Below are 21527 nucleotides of genomic sequence, written 5' to 3' on the forward strand. Positions count from 1 at the left end.
CAAAAATAGAATAAAATCAATCTTTTCATCTGCATAATGATTTGCTTTGCTTGAATTCCAAAATCTCTTTTATATCCAAAATCATTATGCAGGTTGATCAAACCCATTGAACATAATGATCCAACACCATCTCCCAACTTTGAGTTCCCTGTATTTGAGGCCGAAGAAGATGATGTTGAAGAGATTCCTGACGAGATTACCCGTCTACTTGAGCACGAAGAGAAGATCATTCAGCCACATCTTGAGAATCTGGAAACAGTCAACTTGGGGTCTGAGGATTGTGTTCGTGAAGTAAAGATTGGGGCACTCCTGGAAGAATCTGTGAAGAAGGGGTTGATTGAGTTGCTACGAGAATATGTCGACGTCTTTTCCTGGTCGTATGAAGACATGCCTGGTCTGGATACTGATATCGGGCAACATTTCCTGCCTTTGAAGCCTGAGTGCGTGCTTGTAAAGCAGAAGCTTAGAAGAACTCATCCTGATATGGCAGTGAAGATTAAAGAAGAAGTTTAGAAGCAAATTGATGCGGGGTTTCTGGTGACCTCTACATATCCTCAATGAGTGGCCAATATTGGGCCAGTGCCTAAGAAAGATGGAAAAGTCCGAATGTGTGTCGACTATAGAGACTTGAATAAAGCTAGTCTGAAAGATGATTTTCCTCTACCACATATTGATATGTTGGTAGATAATACAGCTAAATTCAATGTCTTCTCATTTATGGACAGATTTTCTGGATATAACAGATCAAAATGGCACCCGAGGATATGGAGAAGACAACATTCATCACACCTCGGGGAACATTCTGTTATCGAGTGATGCCCTTCTGTTTGAATAACGCCGGAGCCATGTATCAACGCGCTATGACTACATTGTTTCATGATATGATGCACAAGGAGATCGAGGTGTATGTTGGTGATATTATTGCAAAGTCGAGAACGGAAGTTGAACATGTAGAGCACTTGTTGAAGCTTTTTCCAGCGTTTGAGGAAGTATAAGCTTCGTCTAAATCCTAACAAGTGTACATTTGGAGTCCGTTCTGGCAAGTTATTGGGCTTTATTGTCAGTGAGAGAGGTATTGAGGTTGATCCTGCCAAGGTCAAAGCAATACAAGAGATGCCTGCGCCCAAAACTGAGAAGCAAGTCCGAGGTTTTCTTGGCCGCTTGAATTATATTTCCAGATTTATATCCCACATGACTGCCACATGTGCGCCAATATTCAAGCTCCTCTGGAAAGATCAGCGTCATGATTAGACCGAGGATTGCCAAAAGGCCTTTGATAGTATCAAAGAGTATCTGTCCGAGCCTCCGATTCTGTCTCCGCATGTGGAAGGGAGACCCTTGATTATGTATTTAACTGTTCTTGAAGACTCTATGGGTTGTGTCCTTGGTCAGCAAGATGAATCAGGGAAGAAAGAATATGTCATCTACTATCTGAGTAAGAAGTTCACTGATTGTGAGTCTCGATACTCAATGCTTGAGAAGACATGTTGTGTTTTGGCTTTGGCTGCTAAGCGCTTACGCCAGTATATGTTGAATCATACGACTTGGTTGATATCCAAAATGGATCCAATCAAGTATATCTTTGAGAAGCCTGCTTTAATTGGGAGGATTTCCCGTTGGCAGATGTTGTTGTCTGAGTATGACATTGAGTATCGAGCTCAGAAAGCTATTAAGGGTAGTATCTTGGCTGACCACTTGGCACATCAACCAATTGAGGATTATCAGTCAGTTCAGTATGACTTCCTAGATGAGGAGATTCTGTATTTGAAGATGAAAGATTGTGATGAGCCTACGCTGAATGAAGGGCCAGAGCATGGTTTCCGATGGAGCATGGTGTTTGATGGCGTTGTAAATCAATATGGAAATGGTATTGAGGTAGTGATTATTACTCCTCAAGGCACACATTTTCCTTTTACAGCAAGGCTAACTTTCAAATGCACGAATAATATGACGGAGTATGAGGCCTGTATTATGGGATTGGAAGAGTGTATTTATCTTAGGATCAAGCATCTTGATGTTTATGGTGATTCGGCCCTTGTTGTTAATCAGATTAAGGGTGAATGGGAGACGAATCAGCCTGGCCTCATTCCATATAGAGATTATGCGAGGAGGATTTCAACGTTCTTTACTAAGGTTGACTTCCATCATATTCCTCGAGATGAGAATCGGATGGCAGATGCTCTTGCTACGCTTGCTTCTATGATTGTGGTAAAATTCTAGAATGAAGTCCCCAATATCACTATGATGCGCTTGGATAGACCAGCTCATGTATTTGCAGTTGAAGAAGTGAAAGATGATAGGCCATGGTATTATGATATCAAGTGTTTTCTTCAGAATCAAAGTTACCCGCCTGGGGCATCTGTTAAAGATAAGAAGACTTTGAGGAGATTATCTGGCCGTTTTTACCTCAATGGCGATGTGCTTTATAAGAGGAATTTTGATATGGTTCTGCTCAGATGCGTGGATAGACACGAAGCAGACCTGTTGATGACTGAAGTCCATGAGGGTTCATTTGGTACTCATTCCAATGGACATGCCATGGCAATGAAGATGTTGAGAGCAGGCTATTATTGGCTGACAATGGAGTCTGACTGCTTCAAGTGTGTGAAGAAATGCCATAAGTGTCAGATTTATGCGGATAAGATTCATATTCCCCTGACACTTCTGAATGTTATTTCCTCATCATGGCCTTTCTCTATGTGGGGAATTGACATGATTGGCATGATAAAGCCAAAGGCGTCCAACGGTCACAGGTTTATTGTCGTAGAAATTGATTACTTCACCAAGTGGGTTGAAGCGGCATCGTATGCGAACGTGACCAAGCAGGTGGTTGTGAAGTTTATCAAGAATTAACTCATATGCCGTTATGGTGTGCCAGATAAGATCATTACTGATAATGGATCTAACTTTAACAACAAGATGATGAAAGAGTTGTGTAGCGAGTTCAAGATTGCACATCATAATTCTTCTCCTTACAGACCCAAGATGAATGGGGCTGTTGAAGCTGCTAACAAGAATATTAAGAAGATTATCCAGAAGATCGTTGTTACGTACAAAGATTGGCATGAGATGTTGCCATTTGCTTTACATGGGTATCGTACATCTGCCCGCACTTCAATAGGGGCAACCCCTTCCTCCCTTGTATATGGCATGGAGGTTGTGCTCCCCGTGGAGGTTGAGATCCCATCAATGAGAGTTTTGATGGAGGCCAAGTTGACTGAGGCTGAATGGGTTCAGAGTCGTTATGACCAATCGAATTTAATAGAAGAGAAGAGATTAACTGCCATGTGCCATGGTCAGTTATATCAACAAAGGATGAAGAAAGCCTTTGATAAGAAGGTTAAGCCTCGTGTGTTCCCAGAAGGTGACCTTGTGCTCAAGAAAGTCTTGTCTTTCGCGCCCGATTCCAGGAGCAAGTGGACTCCAAACTATGAAGGTCCATATGTTGTTAAGAGAGCCTTCTCAGGCGGTGCTTTGATACTTACAACTATTGATGCGGAGGATTTCACTCGTCCTGTGAATTCAGATGCAGTCAAGAAATACTTCGCCTAAAATAAAAATAGAATAGCTCGCTAAGTTGAAAACCCGAAAGGGCGACTTAGGCAAAAATGAGTGTCTCGGTGGATTGAAAACCCGAAAGGGTGATCCAGGAAAAAGTAAGAGACATAGAAATAATGAATATATATATATATATATATATATATATATATATATATATATATATATATATATATATATATATATATATATATATATATATATATATATATATATATATATATATATATATATATATATATATATATATATATATATATATATATATATATATATATATATATATATATATATATATATATATATATATCCCGCTAGATTGAGTACCTCACCCTGGGGCAATCTAGGCAAAAATTAGGGATGTGGCAAGTAACTGCATCTTGACAAGACTTTGTCCTACAGCTATCATCTGTCAAAGATTCTCGCTCAGTCATCGTCAATTGAAGCTTCAAATACATCGGATTCAGAGTTGGTGGAGAAATGGTCATTATGTTCAATGTAGCCTTTTTCCAATATATATTTCCAATTTCAAATTTGTAAAGATCCATGGAGTCTTTCCATTTGCAGACTACCATTCCATCAAATAAATTTGAGCCTTTATCCAATTCTTCGCACTCTTATTTGTTTCTGTTTAACAAATATTTGCATGTTTTAATTGATAAATATCATTGTTTTAAACAAATAAAGTTTTATAAACTGTTTCTAAACAAAGTGAACATTCACAAAAGACTGAGAAGGATAATTGGGATATCTTCGGTGCTCTCCCAAGGATAGTATGATCTCCAAAAGGGTAAGACATTGGTTCATATTCTTGGTATATCTATTAATCTCTCCATCATCTTTCAGGTTGTCTCCTCAGTGAGCACAGAGAAAGTGACACACAACCCAGATCCCCTGAGAGTCTGGAGTTGGGTCATAATCTTCTAGCTCCCCAGTGAGGCTAGATCTAACATCTGTGTTATCAATTATATGGTTGTCATCCCTTGTGTGGATTGACCTAAAATCCCTTATAGATTGGTAAATTGATATGCTATCTCTCTTCGAGGAAGTTGGTCTTCCCTTATTCAGATTAGGAATCCCCTGTAGAGTGAGCAGAAATCCCAACACGAGTAGAATTTTCAACAGAGTTGGTTTGTAACCTATCCCCAACGGATTCACATACATTGATATCCATCAGGTGTGCTCCCGTTCACCCTCAACGGGGTTGTTCACGTTAGACTGCCCCAGTTTGGTTTAGCAGGTTATCTCCAACTGAGCGCTTACAGGTTATCCCTGGTTCAGTCACCAACAGTCTTCCCCAGGAGAGTTGCCTGATTAGAGCCTGATGTATTTTGTTACTTCCTCCTTCTCGGACAGTTTCCTTCTAGCAGAGCGGGCGTTGAAAATATTATTTTCTATCTCAGCGGAGCGTTGTTTCTCTTTTCCTCGGCAGAGTTTGTTTCTCCAGCAGTATGAAGAAAAGTGATGGTCGTTGAAACTTCTGTTTGGTGGTTGTTCCCCACAGAGTTTCCTATTTTTATCCCAATAAGTTCCCCAGTAGATTTTCTTCTACGATGGAATCTTATCCGTGTGGCTTCCCTAGCTAAGGCTCTGCCTGATCCTATTTTTTTTGGCTTTGGAACTTCGAGGAGGATGTGTTGCCTTCTTCCCCAGTGGAGTGTTTTCTCTTTCTCCGCAACAGAGGTTTTCCTTCCGTGAGTAGAAGTGATTGTTGTTTGACGTGCTTCTGTTGGGTGTTTGTTCCCCGCAGAATTCCACATCACTCCCCTGATAAGACCCCCAGTAGAGTTCTTCTCTGACTGATCTTATCCTTGTCTCTGCGTACTGTTGGAAGATCTCCAACTTTGGTGATTGTGATCCCTTGCTTATTCCCGACAGCAGTCTCCGACTCCCGGTGATCTTGCTGGTTCCCCTAGCAGTGATCTCTGTCCCTGGCAGCAACTTCGCTCGATCTTCAGCATTGTTTTTTATCCCCTGTAGAGATTGGTTTCCTGGTATTTGCCCCCACCAGATTGGATTTCTCCTGTGGGCATGGCTTTCTCTTTTGAGATGAAGTACCGGATGTCCTGTCCATTGATTCTTGGACCTGTTTGTGTTAGATATGTCTGTTTGTCAGCATTAATCATACATAAACCACGCATATACATGCATAATTATAACATTCGGATATTCATGTTGCATTCTTTGCCATATATCTTTGTTTGTTATCTCCTGCTATTTGGTGATACATATTTCCCCTAGCAGATGTTTGTGTCTGATCTCTCCATGTAGAGTCAGCCCCATAGGCGGAAAGTGTTTATCCTTTCTCCCATATTCCCCACTGAGTTATGTTCTCATGGATAATTTTTGTTTCAGTTTCCTCCCGAAACATGTATTGGGATGAAATTACTCCCCTGAGTTATATCCTCATTGGGTTGAGTCTTGTTTCATTGTGTCTCTCTAGTTTGTTCCTAGATTGACTACTCTTGTTATTTCCCTGAGTTATTTCCCCTGAGTTATTTCCCCTGCACTTCCCCGTAGTTTAGATGAATGATTACTCAGTAACCAGTAATTGTCCATCTTTTCCTTGGCGGAGTTTTTTGGCCTTCTACCCAGTAACCGGTAGTTGTAAACCCCATTTTTGTCCCCTTGCAGAGTTAACCCTTGATTGTTGTTCATCCTAACCAATGGCGGTTATTCTCTTCTGTGGTTTTCTACCCAGTAACCGGTAGATGTAATCCCCTCTTTGTTGTTTATCTTTATCCAATATTCGGTATTGATATTCCTTCACCTTTTGAGTCTACCACCCAGTAACCGGTGATATATCTCCTGAATCATTGCATTTGTCAATGTATCCCCAGCGACTCATCTTTCATTTACCCTTGTTTGGTAATGATTGTTTCTCCCTTTTCATTGGTCATCATTTTATACCCAGTAGCCGGTATCCCGATGTCCTTTCTTTTCGGTCGATTTATCCTTTATTAACCCAGTAACCAGTTGTGGATAATCTTCCATACGAGTATGTTATTTACGTTCTGACGGTAATAGATAATATATCTCGTGCACTCTTCAGGCGAAGTCTTTTTTCTTCCCCAGTAGAAGAAGATTCGTATTTCCTTATGGAATCGAATACCCATCCTGTAATCGAGTTTGCTTCTTCAGCCCTCCTTTTAGATGATGAGTGTCTTGGAAATATTCCCCAATGCAGGCCTGGTTGGTCACCTATTATATGCCCAGTAACCGGTATCCCTGGTGTTCCTTCCTTCTGCTCCCTATTATGACTTTTGTCCCCTGTGGAGTCAGAGTTTTCCTAAGTTGAAATTTACCTTTTTAGGTTTTCCTCAGATGTTTTGGATGATTGATATCTCTCACCCTTATACCGGTCTTAGATATTCATTATCCCTGAGCGTGTTGTTCTCACCCTTATACCGGTGTTGTGATCAGATGTCTCTTTGAGCTTATTACCCAGTGACTGGTAATACCTCATTTCTTTCTTCCTCAGTTGAGTCCTTTGTGGATTTTCCCAGCCTGAGTCCTTTAGTGGATTTTCCCCATCTGAGTCCGGATTTTTATCCGAAGTATCCTTCGTGGATAGTTTGCTGTATTGGCATATTCCCCAATACATGCATCTCTGCGTCAGCTCGAGTCTTTCCATTGATTTATTTTCATGGAACCTCTTCATGTCTCCCAACAACTTTTAAGTCGTGACCTGCTCACGCATTTTATCCCCTTTATACCCCAGTAAGGTCCCCAGAGTCTCTGTCCCATTTATGAGTGTATTACTCATATGGATTTTCAGTTTCTCCTGATTTCTTTTTCCTTTGTGGACATATGTCTCCACAGAGTGTTAACTTTTGCATACATACATTTGCATCATGAGGTCTCTTAGGGACCAAAATTCGTCTCTTTGTTATTATTTAAGCCCATTCTACCTCATCGAGACGAAGATTTTAACCTTCATATCTCCGGCTAGAATGACCTTAAATAGGGGCATCTGTAAGACCCTAATTTTGACCCTAAGATCCCTCATGGCATCATATCGTTGCACATTGCATTTGCCTCAAGGATTATAGCATCTTGGCTCCTTAACCCTTGGGTTGGGACTTGTGTGAGTTGGTGTGAGACTACCAAGCATGCTTGAATTGTATACTATTGCTTTTCTTATTTTATTTACTAACCAAAAGCACAAAAATATGTCACTAACTTGTTTTGTTTTGAAGCTTGAGCAATCATGTGATCCAAGGCTCCTAGGAGGCTCCTATACTCATTAATGTGGCTAGATGAAGTGAAAGCAAGCATGACAATGGTTCCCAAAGCTCTCAATCATCATATATGCCTCCCAAGTGTCTCAATTTGTCAATTTGATCAAGATAAACCAAAGGGCTTGAGGCTTGTTTCCCAAGGAAACCCTAATTCATCTGTGCATTGACTGTGCCTTGCTCATGAAGCAACCTCAACCCATGATCAAATGCAATAAAGGGAAGTTTTTTCATTCATCATTTCATGCATATACGTGCCTATTTGAGTGTCATCAATCATCAATTCATCAAGATTTGAAGTTTGGCTTTGAGAAGTTGATCAATCAATTCATCTGATTATTTGAAATCCACTGAGACCTAACTTTTGATGTCTTTGTCAAATGAAGATGACCCTAAGAGAAACAATGTTCTTAAGAACCATATGAACAAGTTTAATGTTCATCAAAAATTGATTTGAAGCTTGGAAGGTCATCATTCATTTCAAAACATTATAGGTCATTTTGACTGAAACCCTAATTTTGGGTCAACTTCCCAAGGGCCTAACTCACTCATTTTTCATGATTTTAAGGTGGGATCAAATGCATTGGAAAGTTTAAGATATCTACTTCAATTGTTATAATGGAAAAAAGTTCATAATCCTAAAATAAACACATGTGATAATACAAAACATTATAGGTCACTTTGGACCAAAGTCATTGAAATGTGAAAAAGTCCAACTTCAAGTGTGTATACTTTTCTCATAAAAAATCCAAATGATGCAACATTTAAGTCCAAATTTATTGTCTTGAAAATATCTACAATTTTTATGTTGAAATTTTTGTTATTTGAGGCTTGCATCATTGAAACAGAAGGGCTTGAAGTTGGTCCATTTTGGCAAAATTTCCATACACATGTTTTGTACCTTGAACTTCATGGCCTGTTTTCATAAATTTCCCAACACCAAATGGATTTTTGTTCAACATAACATTTGTTCCTTGTGTCAAGAACTTTCCAACCATTACCCACATGGCTATGTTTCTATTTGGCAAGTGGCATTTTCGAAGAGGAGAAGATTTATGTTCATTTATGCATAACATGTTGAATTTCCATGCACAAGCTTGAACAATCAAATCTGCACGTCCAAAACACCTCACTTGTATCTCAACATGCATTTTCCATTAGATTTGAGCCTCTCATGCGCCTGTACAGGCCCATGCATGGAGGACCCAAGCTCATGCACACATGAGAATTTCATTGTTTGCATCATCTCTTGCTATAAATACACATACCTGGCTTCATTCAAGACCAACCTCAAGGCGCCTGAATTGCTGCAGAAGTAGAAACCCAACCTCCATTAAACGGAATTTTGCTTTTCTCTTTCAATTTTCAACTTCATTGGTTGATCATTGAACTTCAATTCCTAGACCTTGCTTCCTTTCCATCCAAGAACACACTGCATCAAAGACTTGGAGGAGATCGTGCCTTGTAAAGCTGCACTTCAAAGGTTGTTGTTCAAACTTTTTTGATTCGAAACTGCTTGGATACTGATCATTTCTTGTGTTTTTTGGTACCTCTGAAGTCCTCATTTGAGAGGCAATTGATCTGTGCATTTAATTTCATGAATTGAGCAAGTTCAGTTTGAACTCCATAAATTTCCATCTCAAATTTCTCTTTATATAGTGATCTTGAGTGGAAACCAATGGCACAGGGGTGATGTACATCACCCAGCTTTCCAATGATATAAGGATCGCACATTTTAATGAGGTTTTGAAAACCTGCAAATCTTGGCCGGAGCGGTGAGTCTCGCCGGAGAAGACGGTGGTGTACACCACCTTTCCCACGTGGATGAGCTCTGGACCATTGGATTTCATTTCCAGATTTAATCCCAGCCTTTAGATGTTATGACTTTAATAAATGCTTTGTGTTTCGTTTTGACTGGATCCACACCATTAGCGCGCGCCTGAGAACCTTAGGATTGTCCACGTCAATTAATGAATGTGATATGACGCCTCCTGATTTTTCTTAATTTCTGATTTTCCATTCTATTTTCTTTTATTTCATTTTATTTCAAAAATCCATATCTTCTTCATTTTTAATCCAAAAAATATGGGACTAATTGCATTATTTCCCTTTTTAATTCTAGTTTCTGAAAAGTATTTTCAATATTTTTTATGATTCCATTTGATATTTTTTTGTGATTTTTCCCTTTTCTGGTTATTTTTATGAGTGAAAACAGTTGACCCCGAGAGAATTGGTGAGAATGTGATATAAGCTGACAGGTGAAACTGTGCTTTGAAGTGGAAGTGCGAAAGAAGACTTACAAAGAAAAGCAGGACTTGTGGAAGGAAAAGGGAAGACGTTAGCGAATGATCTCAGCAGTGGTGGGAAACATAAAGAATTCTAGGGAGTGACAATGTTGTCTGAAACATTACTTGGGACAAGCAATGAGCTAAGTTTGGGGTTGTGATCAGTCACCATTTGTATTAAGTTTTCATTACTGATCCAACACGAAATAGAGGCTTTTGACACACTGTGCAAGCATTTGTGATACGTTTCGAGTTAGTTTTACTTCCGTCATTTTATTTAAGAATTTTTAATCATTGTTATGTTTTACTTATATTTTAGTGATTTTATGCGTGGGATAGCTGTGTTTTTGTACGACAGGTCCAGGTAGAAGAACCAGGGAACTCAGAACGAGACAATGCGAGATTCCGGCAAGCAGAGGAGCAGAAAACCCCAGTACAGGAGCGTGTCAGGGGCGTGTCAACCAGGACAGTAGGCTGACACGGCCACCCGTGTCAGCTGACACGGGCCATGTCAGCCTAAGCCCAAAAACTCAGTTTTTCTCGGACTTTTGTTCGTCAGGTTTTTTAGAGATATTTTTAGACCTGTCCAACTGCTGCTTGGAATTTTCGCTATAAAAGAGGGTCTTCTGCCAAAGGAAAAATCATCTTGGAAGACGGCAAAATACAGTATTGTGAAGCAATCAAGTATTACAGAGATCAAGGCATTCAGAGAGTTGAAGGTTTTCATGTGCGGGAGCGATTGAAGATCAAAGTCATCCAATTACTTGTAATGTCTAATTTTTATCTTGAATTTGTTTTAAACAATATGAGTAGCTAAACCCTCCAATGCTAGGGGTTGTCCCTGATTTAGAATTGTAACGAATTTGAGTTTATATTTGCATTTATAATATTGTTTTTACGGTAACCTTTTGATGTGTTTATTGCTTTCTCTTTCGGACCAATCGAGATTGATTTATGGTTACCAATTAGGCTGGACCGCCATTGATAAGATTTTCATAAGGTTACTCTACAGTAGATATCACCTAGGACTAGGGATACCCTGTATGAACCAGAGTATTCTTGATATTATACAGCTTAACTTCACCCTAATTGGCTATGGACATAGGAATTAGGGTAGATTGATTAAAGGTTTTCTCACCAAGGACTTGGGAGAAAATACGCTTAAGAACTGGTAGTAATTGATATTTGTTGTTGCAATAGTGACTCAGAGTTGTTACAGGGATAAATCATACACCTTCCCTGACATTGTTCCTTTTTCTCTATAAACCCTTATTTTCATCCTTCTTTACCTTTACTTTTATTATTATATTTTTACACCTAAAAACCAAATTAATACTTTTTGTTTAATTGAATGATAATTTAAACTCAATATTAATTTGCAGTCTTTGAGATCGACATTCGAGGAATTTCCCAATTATTACTATAAAAGGCAAAATAGTACACATGCTATTTTCACAATCAGCTTGGCATACAATTGACGGTTTAGATAGCTAAATAAAATAAAAATTGTCTTAGTATATACTACGCAACAACGAAATCATAATATTGACTAAATTAGTCCTTGACAACGGCGTCAAAAACTTGATCGCGACTAACGTGTCTGTCCGATAATAACTGCAAGTATACAATTTATCGCGTAGTTTTAAAAGATTGTTGAACCAACAAAGACTAATAATCAAACTAATATTATCTATCGTTGCAATGCAAATCTAAGGCTAAAGGTTAAAAGGATACGAATGGAAATATAAACGCTAATTGCTAGAGGTTTGAAAATGATGATAAAACAAGCCTGGAATATGGATTCCGTGTTCCTAAGGGATTAGGTAGAATTCGGGTACTAATTACGATTTTATTACGTTCTATAGAAAATATTGATTTAAAGGCCCCGTCTCACACTCTCGCGCTATTGACAAAAAACACACCTTCTAACCACAAGATTTTGCTCTCGCTCGCCCGTTTCAATTAGAAAGCATATTTTGAAAACCAATGAGATCCTAAACAATGCCTAAAGTACTCTTGCTATTTTTAGGATTGATGCCTAGTTTCCACTATTTGGTTCCTTCCTCACACTTTCGCGCTATCGGCTAGAACCATAGTTTGTTCTCCACTCTCGTATCAAAATAATGAAATATACAATTGGAAACTAAAACCAAAACAAAATTTAATCACAATTTCACGCCTATTGTTTCTACAGAGTCCCGTCGGTAACGATGATCCTCATACGCTGGACTCAGGGATATTTAGCAAGACATTATTTTAATTAAAAACAACATGATCAAAACAACTAAACATAAAAACAACATGGCATGTAATCTCGTAAACGCAATAACAAGTATAAATAATAAAACGCTAAAAACCTGAAATTAAAGAAACAAAGACTTTGAATTGAAACGAAAATGTTGACAGACTTGTTCTTGATCCAAGAGTACAATGCAAATAAAAAGAAAACAAGTGTGACAATCCCTTGATGTGAGTTATTGTCAGTTTTACAGGTAAATTTATGCTTAATAGTAAAATGTGATTCGACAGAGCTTCTGCACAACTTGGATGCCTTTGAAACACCTAGACTATTCCTATTTATAGAGGTTTACACCCTTGTAACTTCCCTTGATCGTGCAAACATAGTGGAGGGAAAAGAAGTTGGTGAAAACTGCTAAAAACTGCCCACTATCGCAGAACTAATGTCTGCATGAGAATGGCGAACACAATTTTCTTGATCATTAAATAACATGGCAGGCTGGGATAATGGTGAACACCATATCAGCAGAATGGGCAGAAACTTTCTCTTTTGATGCTCTTTTGCCCCTTTTCCGGGTTGCTTTAGAATCCACACTGAAACTAGCTGGCAATTGTAAAACAAATAAAAATGAACTAAAAGGTGATAAAAAATAATGAAATAAAGAGGAATAACATGCGCAATAAGCCTAAAAAACACGATATGATTTCTCGTTATCATTTAGCATACTTTCCTCATAATGGAAATACACGTCGTCTAAGGGAGCAATATGAATATTTATGAGAATCTTTTTGCCACCAACTATTTTCTTATTTTTCTTGAGTGCAGGTACCACAATGTCATGAAAAATGTCCTTCACATCATCTTCCACTTCAATTTTAAAATCATTAACAAACACTTTTATGAATCCCATCGTAGACTTTGTGTGCTTGTTAAACATTGTATACACCCTGCTATTAACGGAACACTCCATAAATATGCTTTCATCATTACTTACCACGTCTTCACATAATGTCTCAACATCATTCTTCACATATTCTATTATATGATCCTTCTTTCTTTTGGATGCATATTTTATTTTCTTATTATTTTTCTTAACAACACCAGCATGGGCTACAATAGTACTAACCTTAATATCTTCATGGACATGATCATCATCACTCACAAAACTATTCTCAGGGGTCACATCATTATTCTCCTTATGAATTTGAGACTTTGTCTCCCACATGTCGAATAGGATGTTTGACACATCTTTATCAACATCTTGATTTTACTGGGTCTCATCAACAACAATCATATGAATGAGAGGATGGTTTCTTACAGGCTCATACATGAGTGGGACATCAAGAACGTTTTTACCAGCATCCAAATTAGACTTGCCAAATGTGGAATATTATAGGGAACAATGTCTGAGACATGTTTCCTGACATACAACTTATCACTGAAATTCAACAGACTAAGATGACCACCAGTTTTAGCTTTACCAAACATAATATCATGTTTTTGGATAGTGAAAAATACAAAAATATGAGAAAGAACCCCAATAGGAAGAACTATGCCATAATCACTAATCTTTTTTAACTTCTTCTTCTGGACCACCATTGATTGTTCAATGTTGGGAGGACCTTCGACCTGACCATCGACCCTCCCTTCAATGATAACTCCTTGCTCGAGTCTCATAAAGTCCATTACTGGTCATTCATAAACACCAAAAAGATGTTGAATTTTCTTGTATGGCATCTTGGTTTGCTTCCCAACTTGACAGATGTCATAACTTTTACTTTCTTTAATATTGAGATCATAAATACATAATAAGTTTGTTATAATCCCACGCTTTTTGTTCCATATCTTATTTTCTGTATCTAAAATGACATTCGTGGTGCCAGAAACATGTTCTTCAATATTTTGCACCATAGTGCAGACAATAGTCATTTTCCTCTTAACATATTTCTGTCGTGTAGTACAATCACCAAGTCTACCATAATTTCTTTCTCCTATAAAGTGTATATTTCAACTATTGTCAAAATAACAATCTTCATAAGAAAATACCTTGTGGGAGGTACAAGTAATATGAACAAGAATATTAGACTTGCCACGCCAAACTTGTTGATGATTCCTTTGAGACTTTTCATTCCACTGGGGATACATATGTTGATGACGTGGTTGTCTACCATACACTTTAAAATAGTAAAATGGAATGGAGGAGACAAAATTAATACACTAGTAATCATATGCGACACGATGTTAAGACGTGTTACTTGACATTATGCATTATGTTTTCTGAATAGGAGTAACACACATGTTCTTTGAGTTTTATGACTCACCAGTATGTATAACATCTTTCATGTCTTTGAAGTTCACAACATTGTTTTCTTAATAAGATCCACCTTCTTCATCTATCTTATCATTAGTGGCATGGTCAATTTTTCTTTGTTTCCTTAGAAAATTAAGCATTCAGCTTGAATATGTCTACAATCTTTGCAATTAAGACATCGATTCCAGTTGTGATTTTCACCACCTATTCCTTTACGCTGAAAGTTACACCTCTTGAAATTTTGTTGCTGATTTTCTTAAACATTTGTAGAGACATTATTTTTATATCTCATATCTAGATTTATCATTATTTTCCTAAAGATCTTAGCAAGCCTGGGAATTTCTTCAGTATCATAATCTACTTGGTCTTCACAATCTTCATAATTGTCTTCAACAATATTCTTTGGAGGATTCTTAATACCATAAAGAATTTTTGGTTGATGAATTGCCCCTCCTTCTTTGAAATTCTCCATCTTGAACATAATAAGAACCCTGAAACACGGCTAAACAAAACATGGTACCTTCTCTAATACAAATTGAAATTATGTTTTAAGGGGACATATGTTGGACCAGATGTCCTAGCCATTGTGTTCAACATCTTAAACTAGTATTTGACATATAATAGAAAAGAAGATGATCAATCATAAATTAATAAGTAACGCATGAGAATTGGTAACCCGATTTAGTGCAACCACACCTACGTGTGGAGGGCTTCTAACCTAAAAAGAAAATCCACTCTTGATAGAATTAATATGAAGCGTCTTAGATGAATAACCCTGTGTTCAATGCCCGTCTTCTTAATTATACCAACGTATTTCTATTTAGGACTCCCCCAAATATGAGAACCCCTCTCACTTTCTCTCAATCACTAACCCCACTGATCACTATAAATATCAGAATATTGAATGTTGAATTACAACTCAACTAACAAATCAAACTCTATACCTTTAAATATGAATGAAGGTGCTAGAGTGATGCATAAACAATAACACAAACAAATAACTTAAAATAAAAACTCTAACATAAATGTCTTCAACTCTTATGCATACTTCAAACGTTAATTTGAGTCTCCTTAAATAACAATTCAATCTTCTGGGATTTTCTCCAATGTATATAAAATTGATCACGTCCAAATTTGTAGAGGATTATGTTTTTATTTGTTTTTCAAAAACCTCCAAAAAGATTTGATTTGTTTGAATTCAAATCTAAATCTCTGACTGATTTTATTTGATCCTTTAATCTGTCAAAAAATCTAATTAATGCATTGCTGAAAGATATCAACAAACTTGATTGAGTCATAATCATAAAATATGCTTAGAATAACATCTATCACGACCTGCTGACAAGGGATAGATGTTGCACATATACTGGAACATCTGGCCCCACATGTTGCACTAGAACATCGAAATTAAATCTCTTCATGAAATGAATCTTCAATCAATATATTTTCATATCCAGTATCAACACAATCTTGAATAAACTAAATCTGAAACAAATCTTCCTTCCAGACATATTCTAATAAATCTTTTCTTCAATGCAAATCCAATTACCAAATTAATTTAGATTACCAAGCTTCTTCCAAAAGAAAACTTCTCCAATTTTTGAAGAAATTAACATCAAAACAAATATGAAGATAATCATGACCCAATCCGTTCACCAAGATGTCACACAACATGTGCTGAACATCTTGCTCAAAAAGTTTCCTACTATCAAATCTTTTCGTCAAGCACTTTAACAGAAACTTGGACTGAACAAGTCTTCTTATAAACAAGATCGAGGCTAGATGTTGCACCTCATGCTGGAATATCTAGTCATAGTTGATGCATCTTCATAATTAGCATCTTGTGCTACCCATGTTGTTTTTACCAAAAGTAGCAAATCAAAAGAATAACCCTCATATCCATTACCTGCATTTCTAATTAAAAAATAAATAAATTATAAAATATGATATAATTTTAAGTTTTTAAGAACATTAAAAAAGTTTTTAAAATTTATTTTGTTGAATAATAAAATAAACAAACACTTATATTAAATACATAAGGGTTTAACATATATTTTTATTTTTAAAATCGATAAATATATATATATATATATATATATATATATATATATATATATATATATATATATATATATATATATATATATATATATATATATATATATATATATATATATATATATATATATATATATATATATATATATATATATATATATAGTGCGGATATGGAGCGGAATTGGTAATATGGTGCCCATATCTGCACCTATACCGCTTATTTTAATGTATAATTATTCGAGCTCATGCTCATACATATTTTGGAGATGTTTACCTTACTCATAGTGGATATTTTTTTTACGGATATCCATTGGTAGTCACATTGTCATCTTTAATTATCAATCCAAGAATATCTTGAGACAACACTATATAAATTTTTTCCAAGAATAGTTGTTCTACCAATTAGATAAAAGATTTAAAACTTGCTAAACATTGTAATAAAAAAATAAATAATCAAGTAGATGCATAATTTAAAACTTGCTAAACATTATAAAAAAAAACTTCATAATGTTTTTGTCTCAACAAAAAAAATATACATAAAATGTAACAAGTAAAAAAATCATCATCAACATCCTATAGCATTTGGATATATTGGATCTAGGTATGTTATACCTTTAAGCCCCCATGCAAAATCGATTAAGAGCTTACCATGACATGGCGCCATATTAATCTTACCATATCCTTTTTCTCCTCAAGTATCGCCGTGAGAGTTTCTCACGATTCAATACTTCACTAATGTCTTCTTTACCATTTCTTGGTCGTAACCTACTATAATAATTGCATGATACTCTTCCTTTTTAAAAGCGTCAGCATGTTTTGGACCAGAATATGTAGCATTCTACAATAATAATAATAATAAAAATTAAACCACATATATAATAAAGATTTAAGTAAATAATTTAAGTTTCACTCACTCCTTTCAAATTATCTAATTCTCCGTGCCAAAATATTTGGGCCGCCACAGGTGCTATCCTTATCTCATATTTTAATAACTTTCCAATGGTTTTGTACTTTTCTTTTTTTGAGTTTTAAGTCGTCTTTAAGATCCATTTCTAGTGAAAAAATCTTAAACATTCCAAAATATATGAGTGTAAAAAATAAATTCGAATATTCTAAATAAACAATATTAAAAACAATAGTAAGTAGAATTAATGTACCTTCCGTTCGGTTTTTGTAACAACCCGTATAATATATATCTAGAATAATATCATACAAGTGTTAAATTTTGCTACTGTCACAACATAAGTGCCTAATGGCATCAATATATACACATGTCCAAACTAAAAACATCAATGGAACATGTTATACAATAATGCCTAAATAATAAAATCTAAGAACTATGTGCAATATCTTCATTGCATACAACTCCACAGCGGAAGATCAAGATAAACAACATTCCTGGAAACATCCATAACAGCTTCTCATAGATTCAACCTGTAAAGAATTACCTGAAAAATAACAACAATGATGGGATGAGATAATAATCTCAGTAAATTCTCCTATCCTATGGGTTCACTCGGCTCTATAGGGTTTCTAATCAATATTTAACTCATATCCAACTCAAGTCAACAAGGGAACGAAGACTTGAGCGGTGGGGAAACTATCTCGCAATTGTATGGCAACATGCATCTGAGTTCTTATAACTCAACCTCGATCATTATCCAGATCACGACGTGTCAATTCCCGAACGGACTTACGTCTAAGCCATGCCCGGTTCATGCATGCTCGTATGATTCGACTTTCGCGGTAGATATCCGGTTCCCCTATGAGACTCAAACCAACTTTTAAGAACCATTACTTGTATGGGACTTTACCCACTTTGAGTCTCTTTCACCGTATGGGCCTTATCCCACATTGGTGTCCATCTTTCCCCCATGTCCGCCATGGTTGGGGCTCAAACCCAATTGAGGCTCAAATTATTGGTCCCACATCCCAATGCTTACTCATCTAAGCATACCACAAGAGATGTGTACCACCACAGAAAAACACACATTCTGAATACATGATCGGTTCCATAATCATTGGTTCCACGAACCATAACAAATTCATCAATCATGGGTGACTTCATTCACCATGATAAACAAATAATAACATGGCATGTTCCATAATCATAGGTGACTTCATTCACCATGACACACAAATAATAACATGGCATGTTCCATACAATGCGTCACATTCTCAATCATGGCAACAATTCGTCCACGACCTCACATAAGCGTCGTACGAATGAATACCGTATTCTCATACATATCACACATGTTCCATAACCTAGATTATATTTCTAAGTTATTAATCACGTTACTCTCCTAGGTTTCCTCACTCATCTTTGTAAGGTTTTTAATCATGTTACTTCACCTTCCACATAACAATAATGTTTAATTTTCATCATGATAAAATTCATGGCATTTATAAATCACATAATATTTTATAACATGGAACAATAACAATAGCCCTTTACGTTATCTTTCTAACATATCCGTCCGTGTGCAAAACGGAGTTATACCACTCAATTAATTTATTAATCTATCTTAATCAAGATTTAGATTAATATTTAATCATTGCATAAGTATTCAAAACAACAACATTGGCCTAGTGGTATGGCTTGCACAATTCCAAGGAGGTTTCGGGTTTGAACCCCGTTGGTGACATATTTTGATTTATCAAATAATTAATTCATGTCACTAGATTGATTAAATGAATCGATTAACTTCTTTCCTTAAATAACTCCTCTTTTATTTTCCTTTCCATCTACCATTTTTACCTACCATTGAAAACATGGTTAACTCATGATTCATGGAATATTTCATGAATAACTTATATTGTTATGAATTCATGTGATTAACCTCCATAACTTCAACAACAAAACACATCAAAATTAAACACCCAAGTATCACAATTTTAACAACAACAACATGATATCAACACATAGCATGGATGAGGAGTATGAACACAACAATTTCATCACAAATTCACACAAATCCTAACCCCCAAACATAGGTTATTTTCTCCCAAAGGCTAAATCTATCTAAGAACTCACCTAGTAGAAGAAGAAGATGAAGTTGGTGATGATGAAGATGGGTAGAAAATGGTGATGAAGATGAGATGATGAAGATGATGGTGGTGGTTCCTTCCTCTTCTTCTCTTCTCCTTTCTTCTCTTTTCCTCTTTCTCTCCTCTTCCCTTTCTTTCTTTCTGATATCTCTCCACTTCCCTACCTACTCTTCTTATCCTTATCCTTTCTTTTCTTTTCCACCACACATAATATATATATATATATATATATATATATATATATATATATATTATAATATTAGGTAGTAGTAAAAATATCCCAATTGATATTTCATCTTCCAGTACCAATTGACCAATTATTAATGTTACCAAAAATGTCCTCTCTTGTACTTATTAATATTGGTCTGTCTCTTTATTAATAATTAATCTCTTTAGAGTTCACTGATTACTCTATTGGTCCCAATTGACAACATTTAGAGCATATAGAAGCTCCAATTGTTACAACTAACAAAAGATAGAGTACATAGGAACTCAATTGATCTCAACTGACAACTAATTGAGCATTTAAGGGAATATGGGATATTACATTCTCCCCCCTTAAATTGAAATTCGCCCCCGAATTTCCTTCACTCAACAAACAAACAATTCTTGTATCAACATCTTAGACCAACACTTAACTTCTCTTCGATTCCAAACCTCTGACATACTCATTCTTCTAACTTGTCCTTACTGACAAATTTCCTTCTTTCATGAACTCTTGAAACATCTTGATTTCCATCATAATCTCATCCTGATATTGGATTAACATTTAGACTTGCTCCCACTTAATTTATCTGATATACCGCTGAACATCAGTTGGTCGCTTTCCTCCCGGAAACCACAACTTCCTTTCCTTGCCCTAAGTTACACAAAATATAATTATGACATCTTATCTTGACTTGGTTAATCAATGCTCATTAATTCTTCATAAGAAAATTTATTGATTCCTTGACCACAAACAATATTGACTACTCTTTTCTTATTATTCCTTCAATAAATGTGACAACTTGTAATCCGTCTATAGATAATCTCATCAACCTCACTTGATCTGATAATGTATGCTACAAGCCTCTACTCCTACTAATTCACTTCTCCCATACTACTCCAATGAGATAGCACCATTAGCACGAGATTGTCTTACTCTCATTCTTATGAGTAACTATCCCCCTGATCCCCATAGACTTGATTGATCTCTTTCTTTCGTCACCTCCCATTGTGATACTCTGATTCCAATAGAGGAATACCTGGGATTCCTAGGCACTGCTGTTTAGCTAACAATCTACAAAGAAACACACTTACCCTCCAAAGTGCTTACTATCCAAAATGGTACTAGAACCTTATCGACTTCCATTAGTATAACAACTTCCTTGATGATTCACAAAAGTTTAGAATAAGACCAACATTCTTCATAAGATGGGTATCCAGGAGTTACATTATTACAACCATAAAAATGTAGAAAATCCAAATTCATCATGTGTTCGATGCAGCTAAACCAAATTAGTTTGACAATCTCCGGTTCTGGTTACTATATTCCATATCAATCCTCTTATAGGGTTTTGATTCACTCAAGATTTCTCCCGACACATAATCTCGACCAATAACAAAGTAACGCCGTCAAGGAACTTAAATCATCAACAAAACACCACTTCTAAGGAACTTAAGCAATCTGGAACATAACTATAAGTGTCCATACACCTCATAGAGTCACACACAATACTTCACACATATCTAGAGACAACATTTCACTTCATATCCAAAATCATTCATCTCAATCGTCTTGTCCCATC

This window comes from Lathyrus oleraceus, chromosome 5, assembly GCF_024323335.1.
Source record: "Lathyrus oleraceus cultivar Zhongwan6 chromosome 5, CAAS_Psat_ZW6_1.0, whole genome shotgun sequence".
NCBI lineage: Eukaryota > Viridiplantae > Streptophyta > Magnoliopsida > Fabales > Fabaceae > Lathyrus > Lathyrus oleraceus.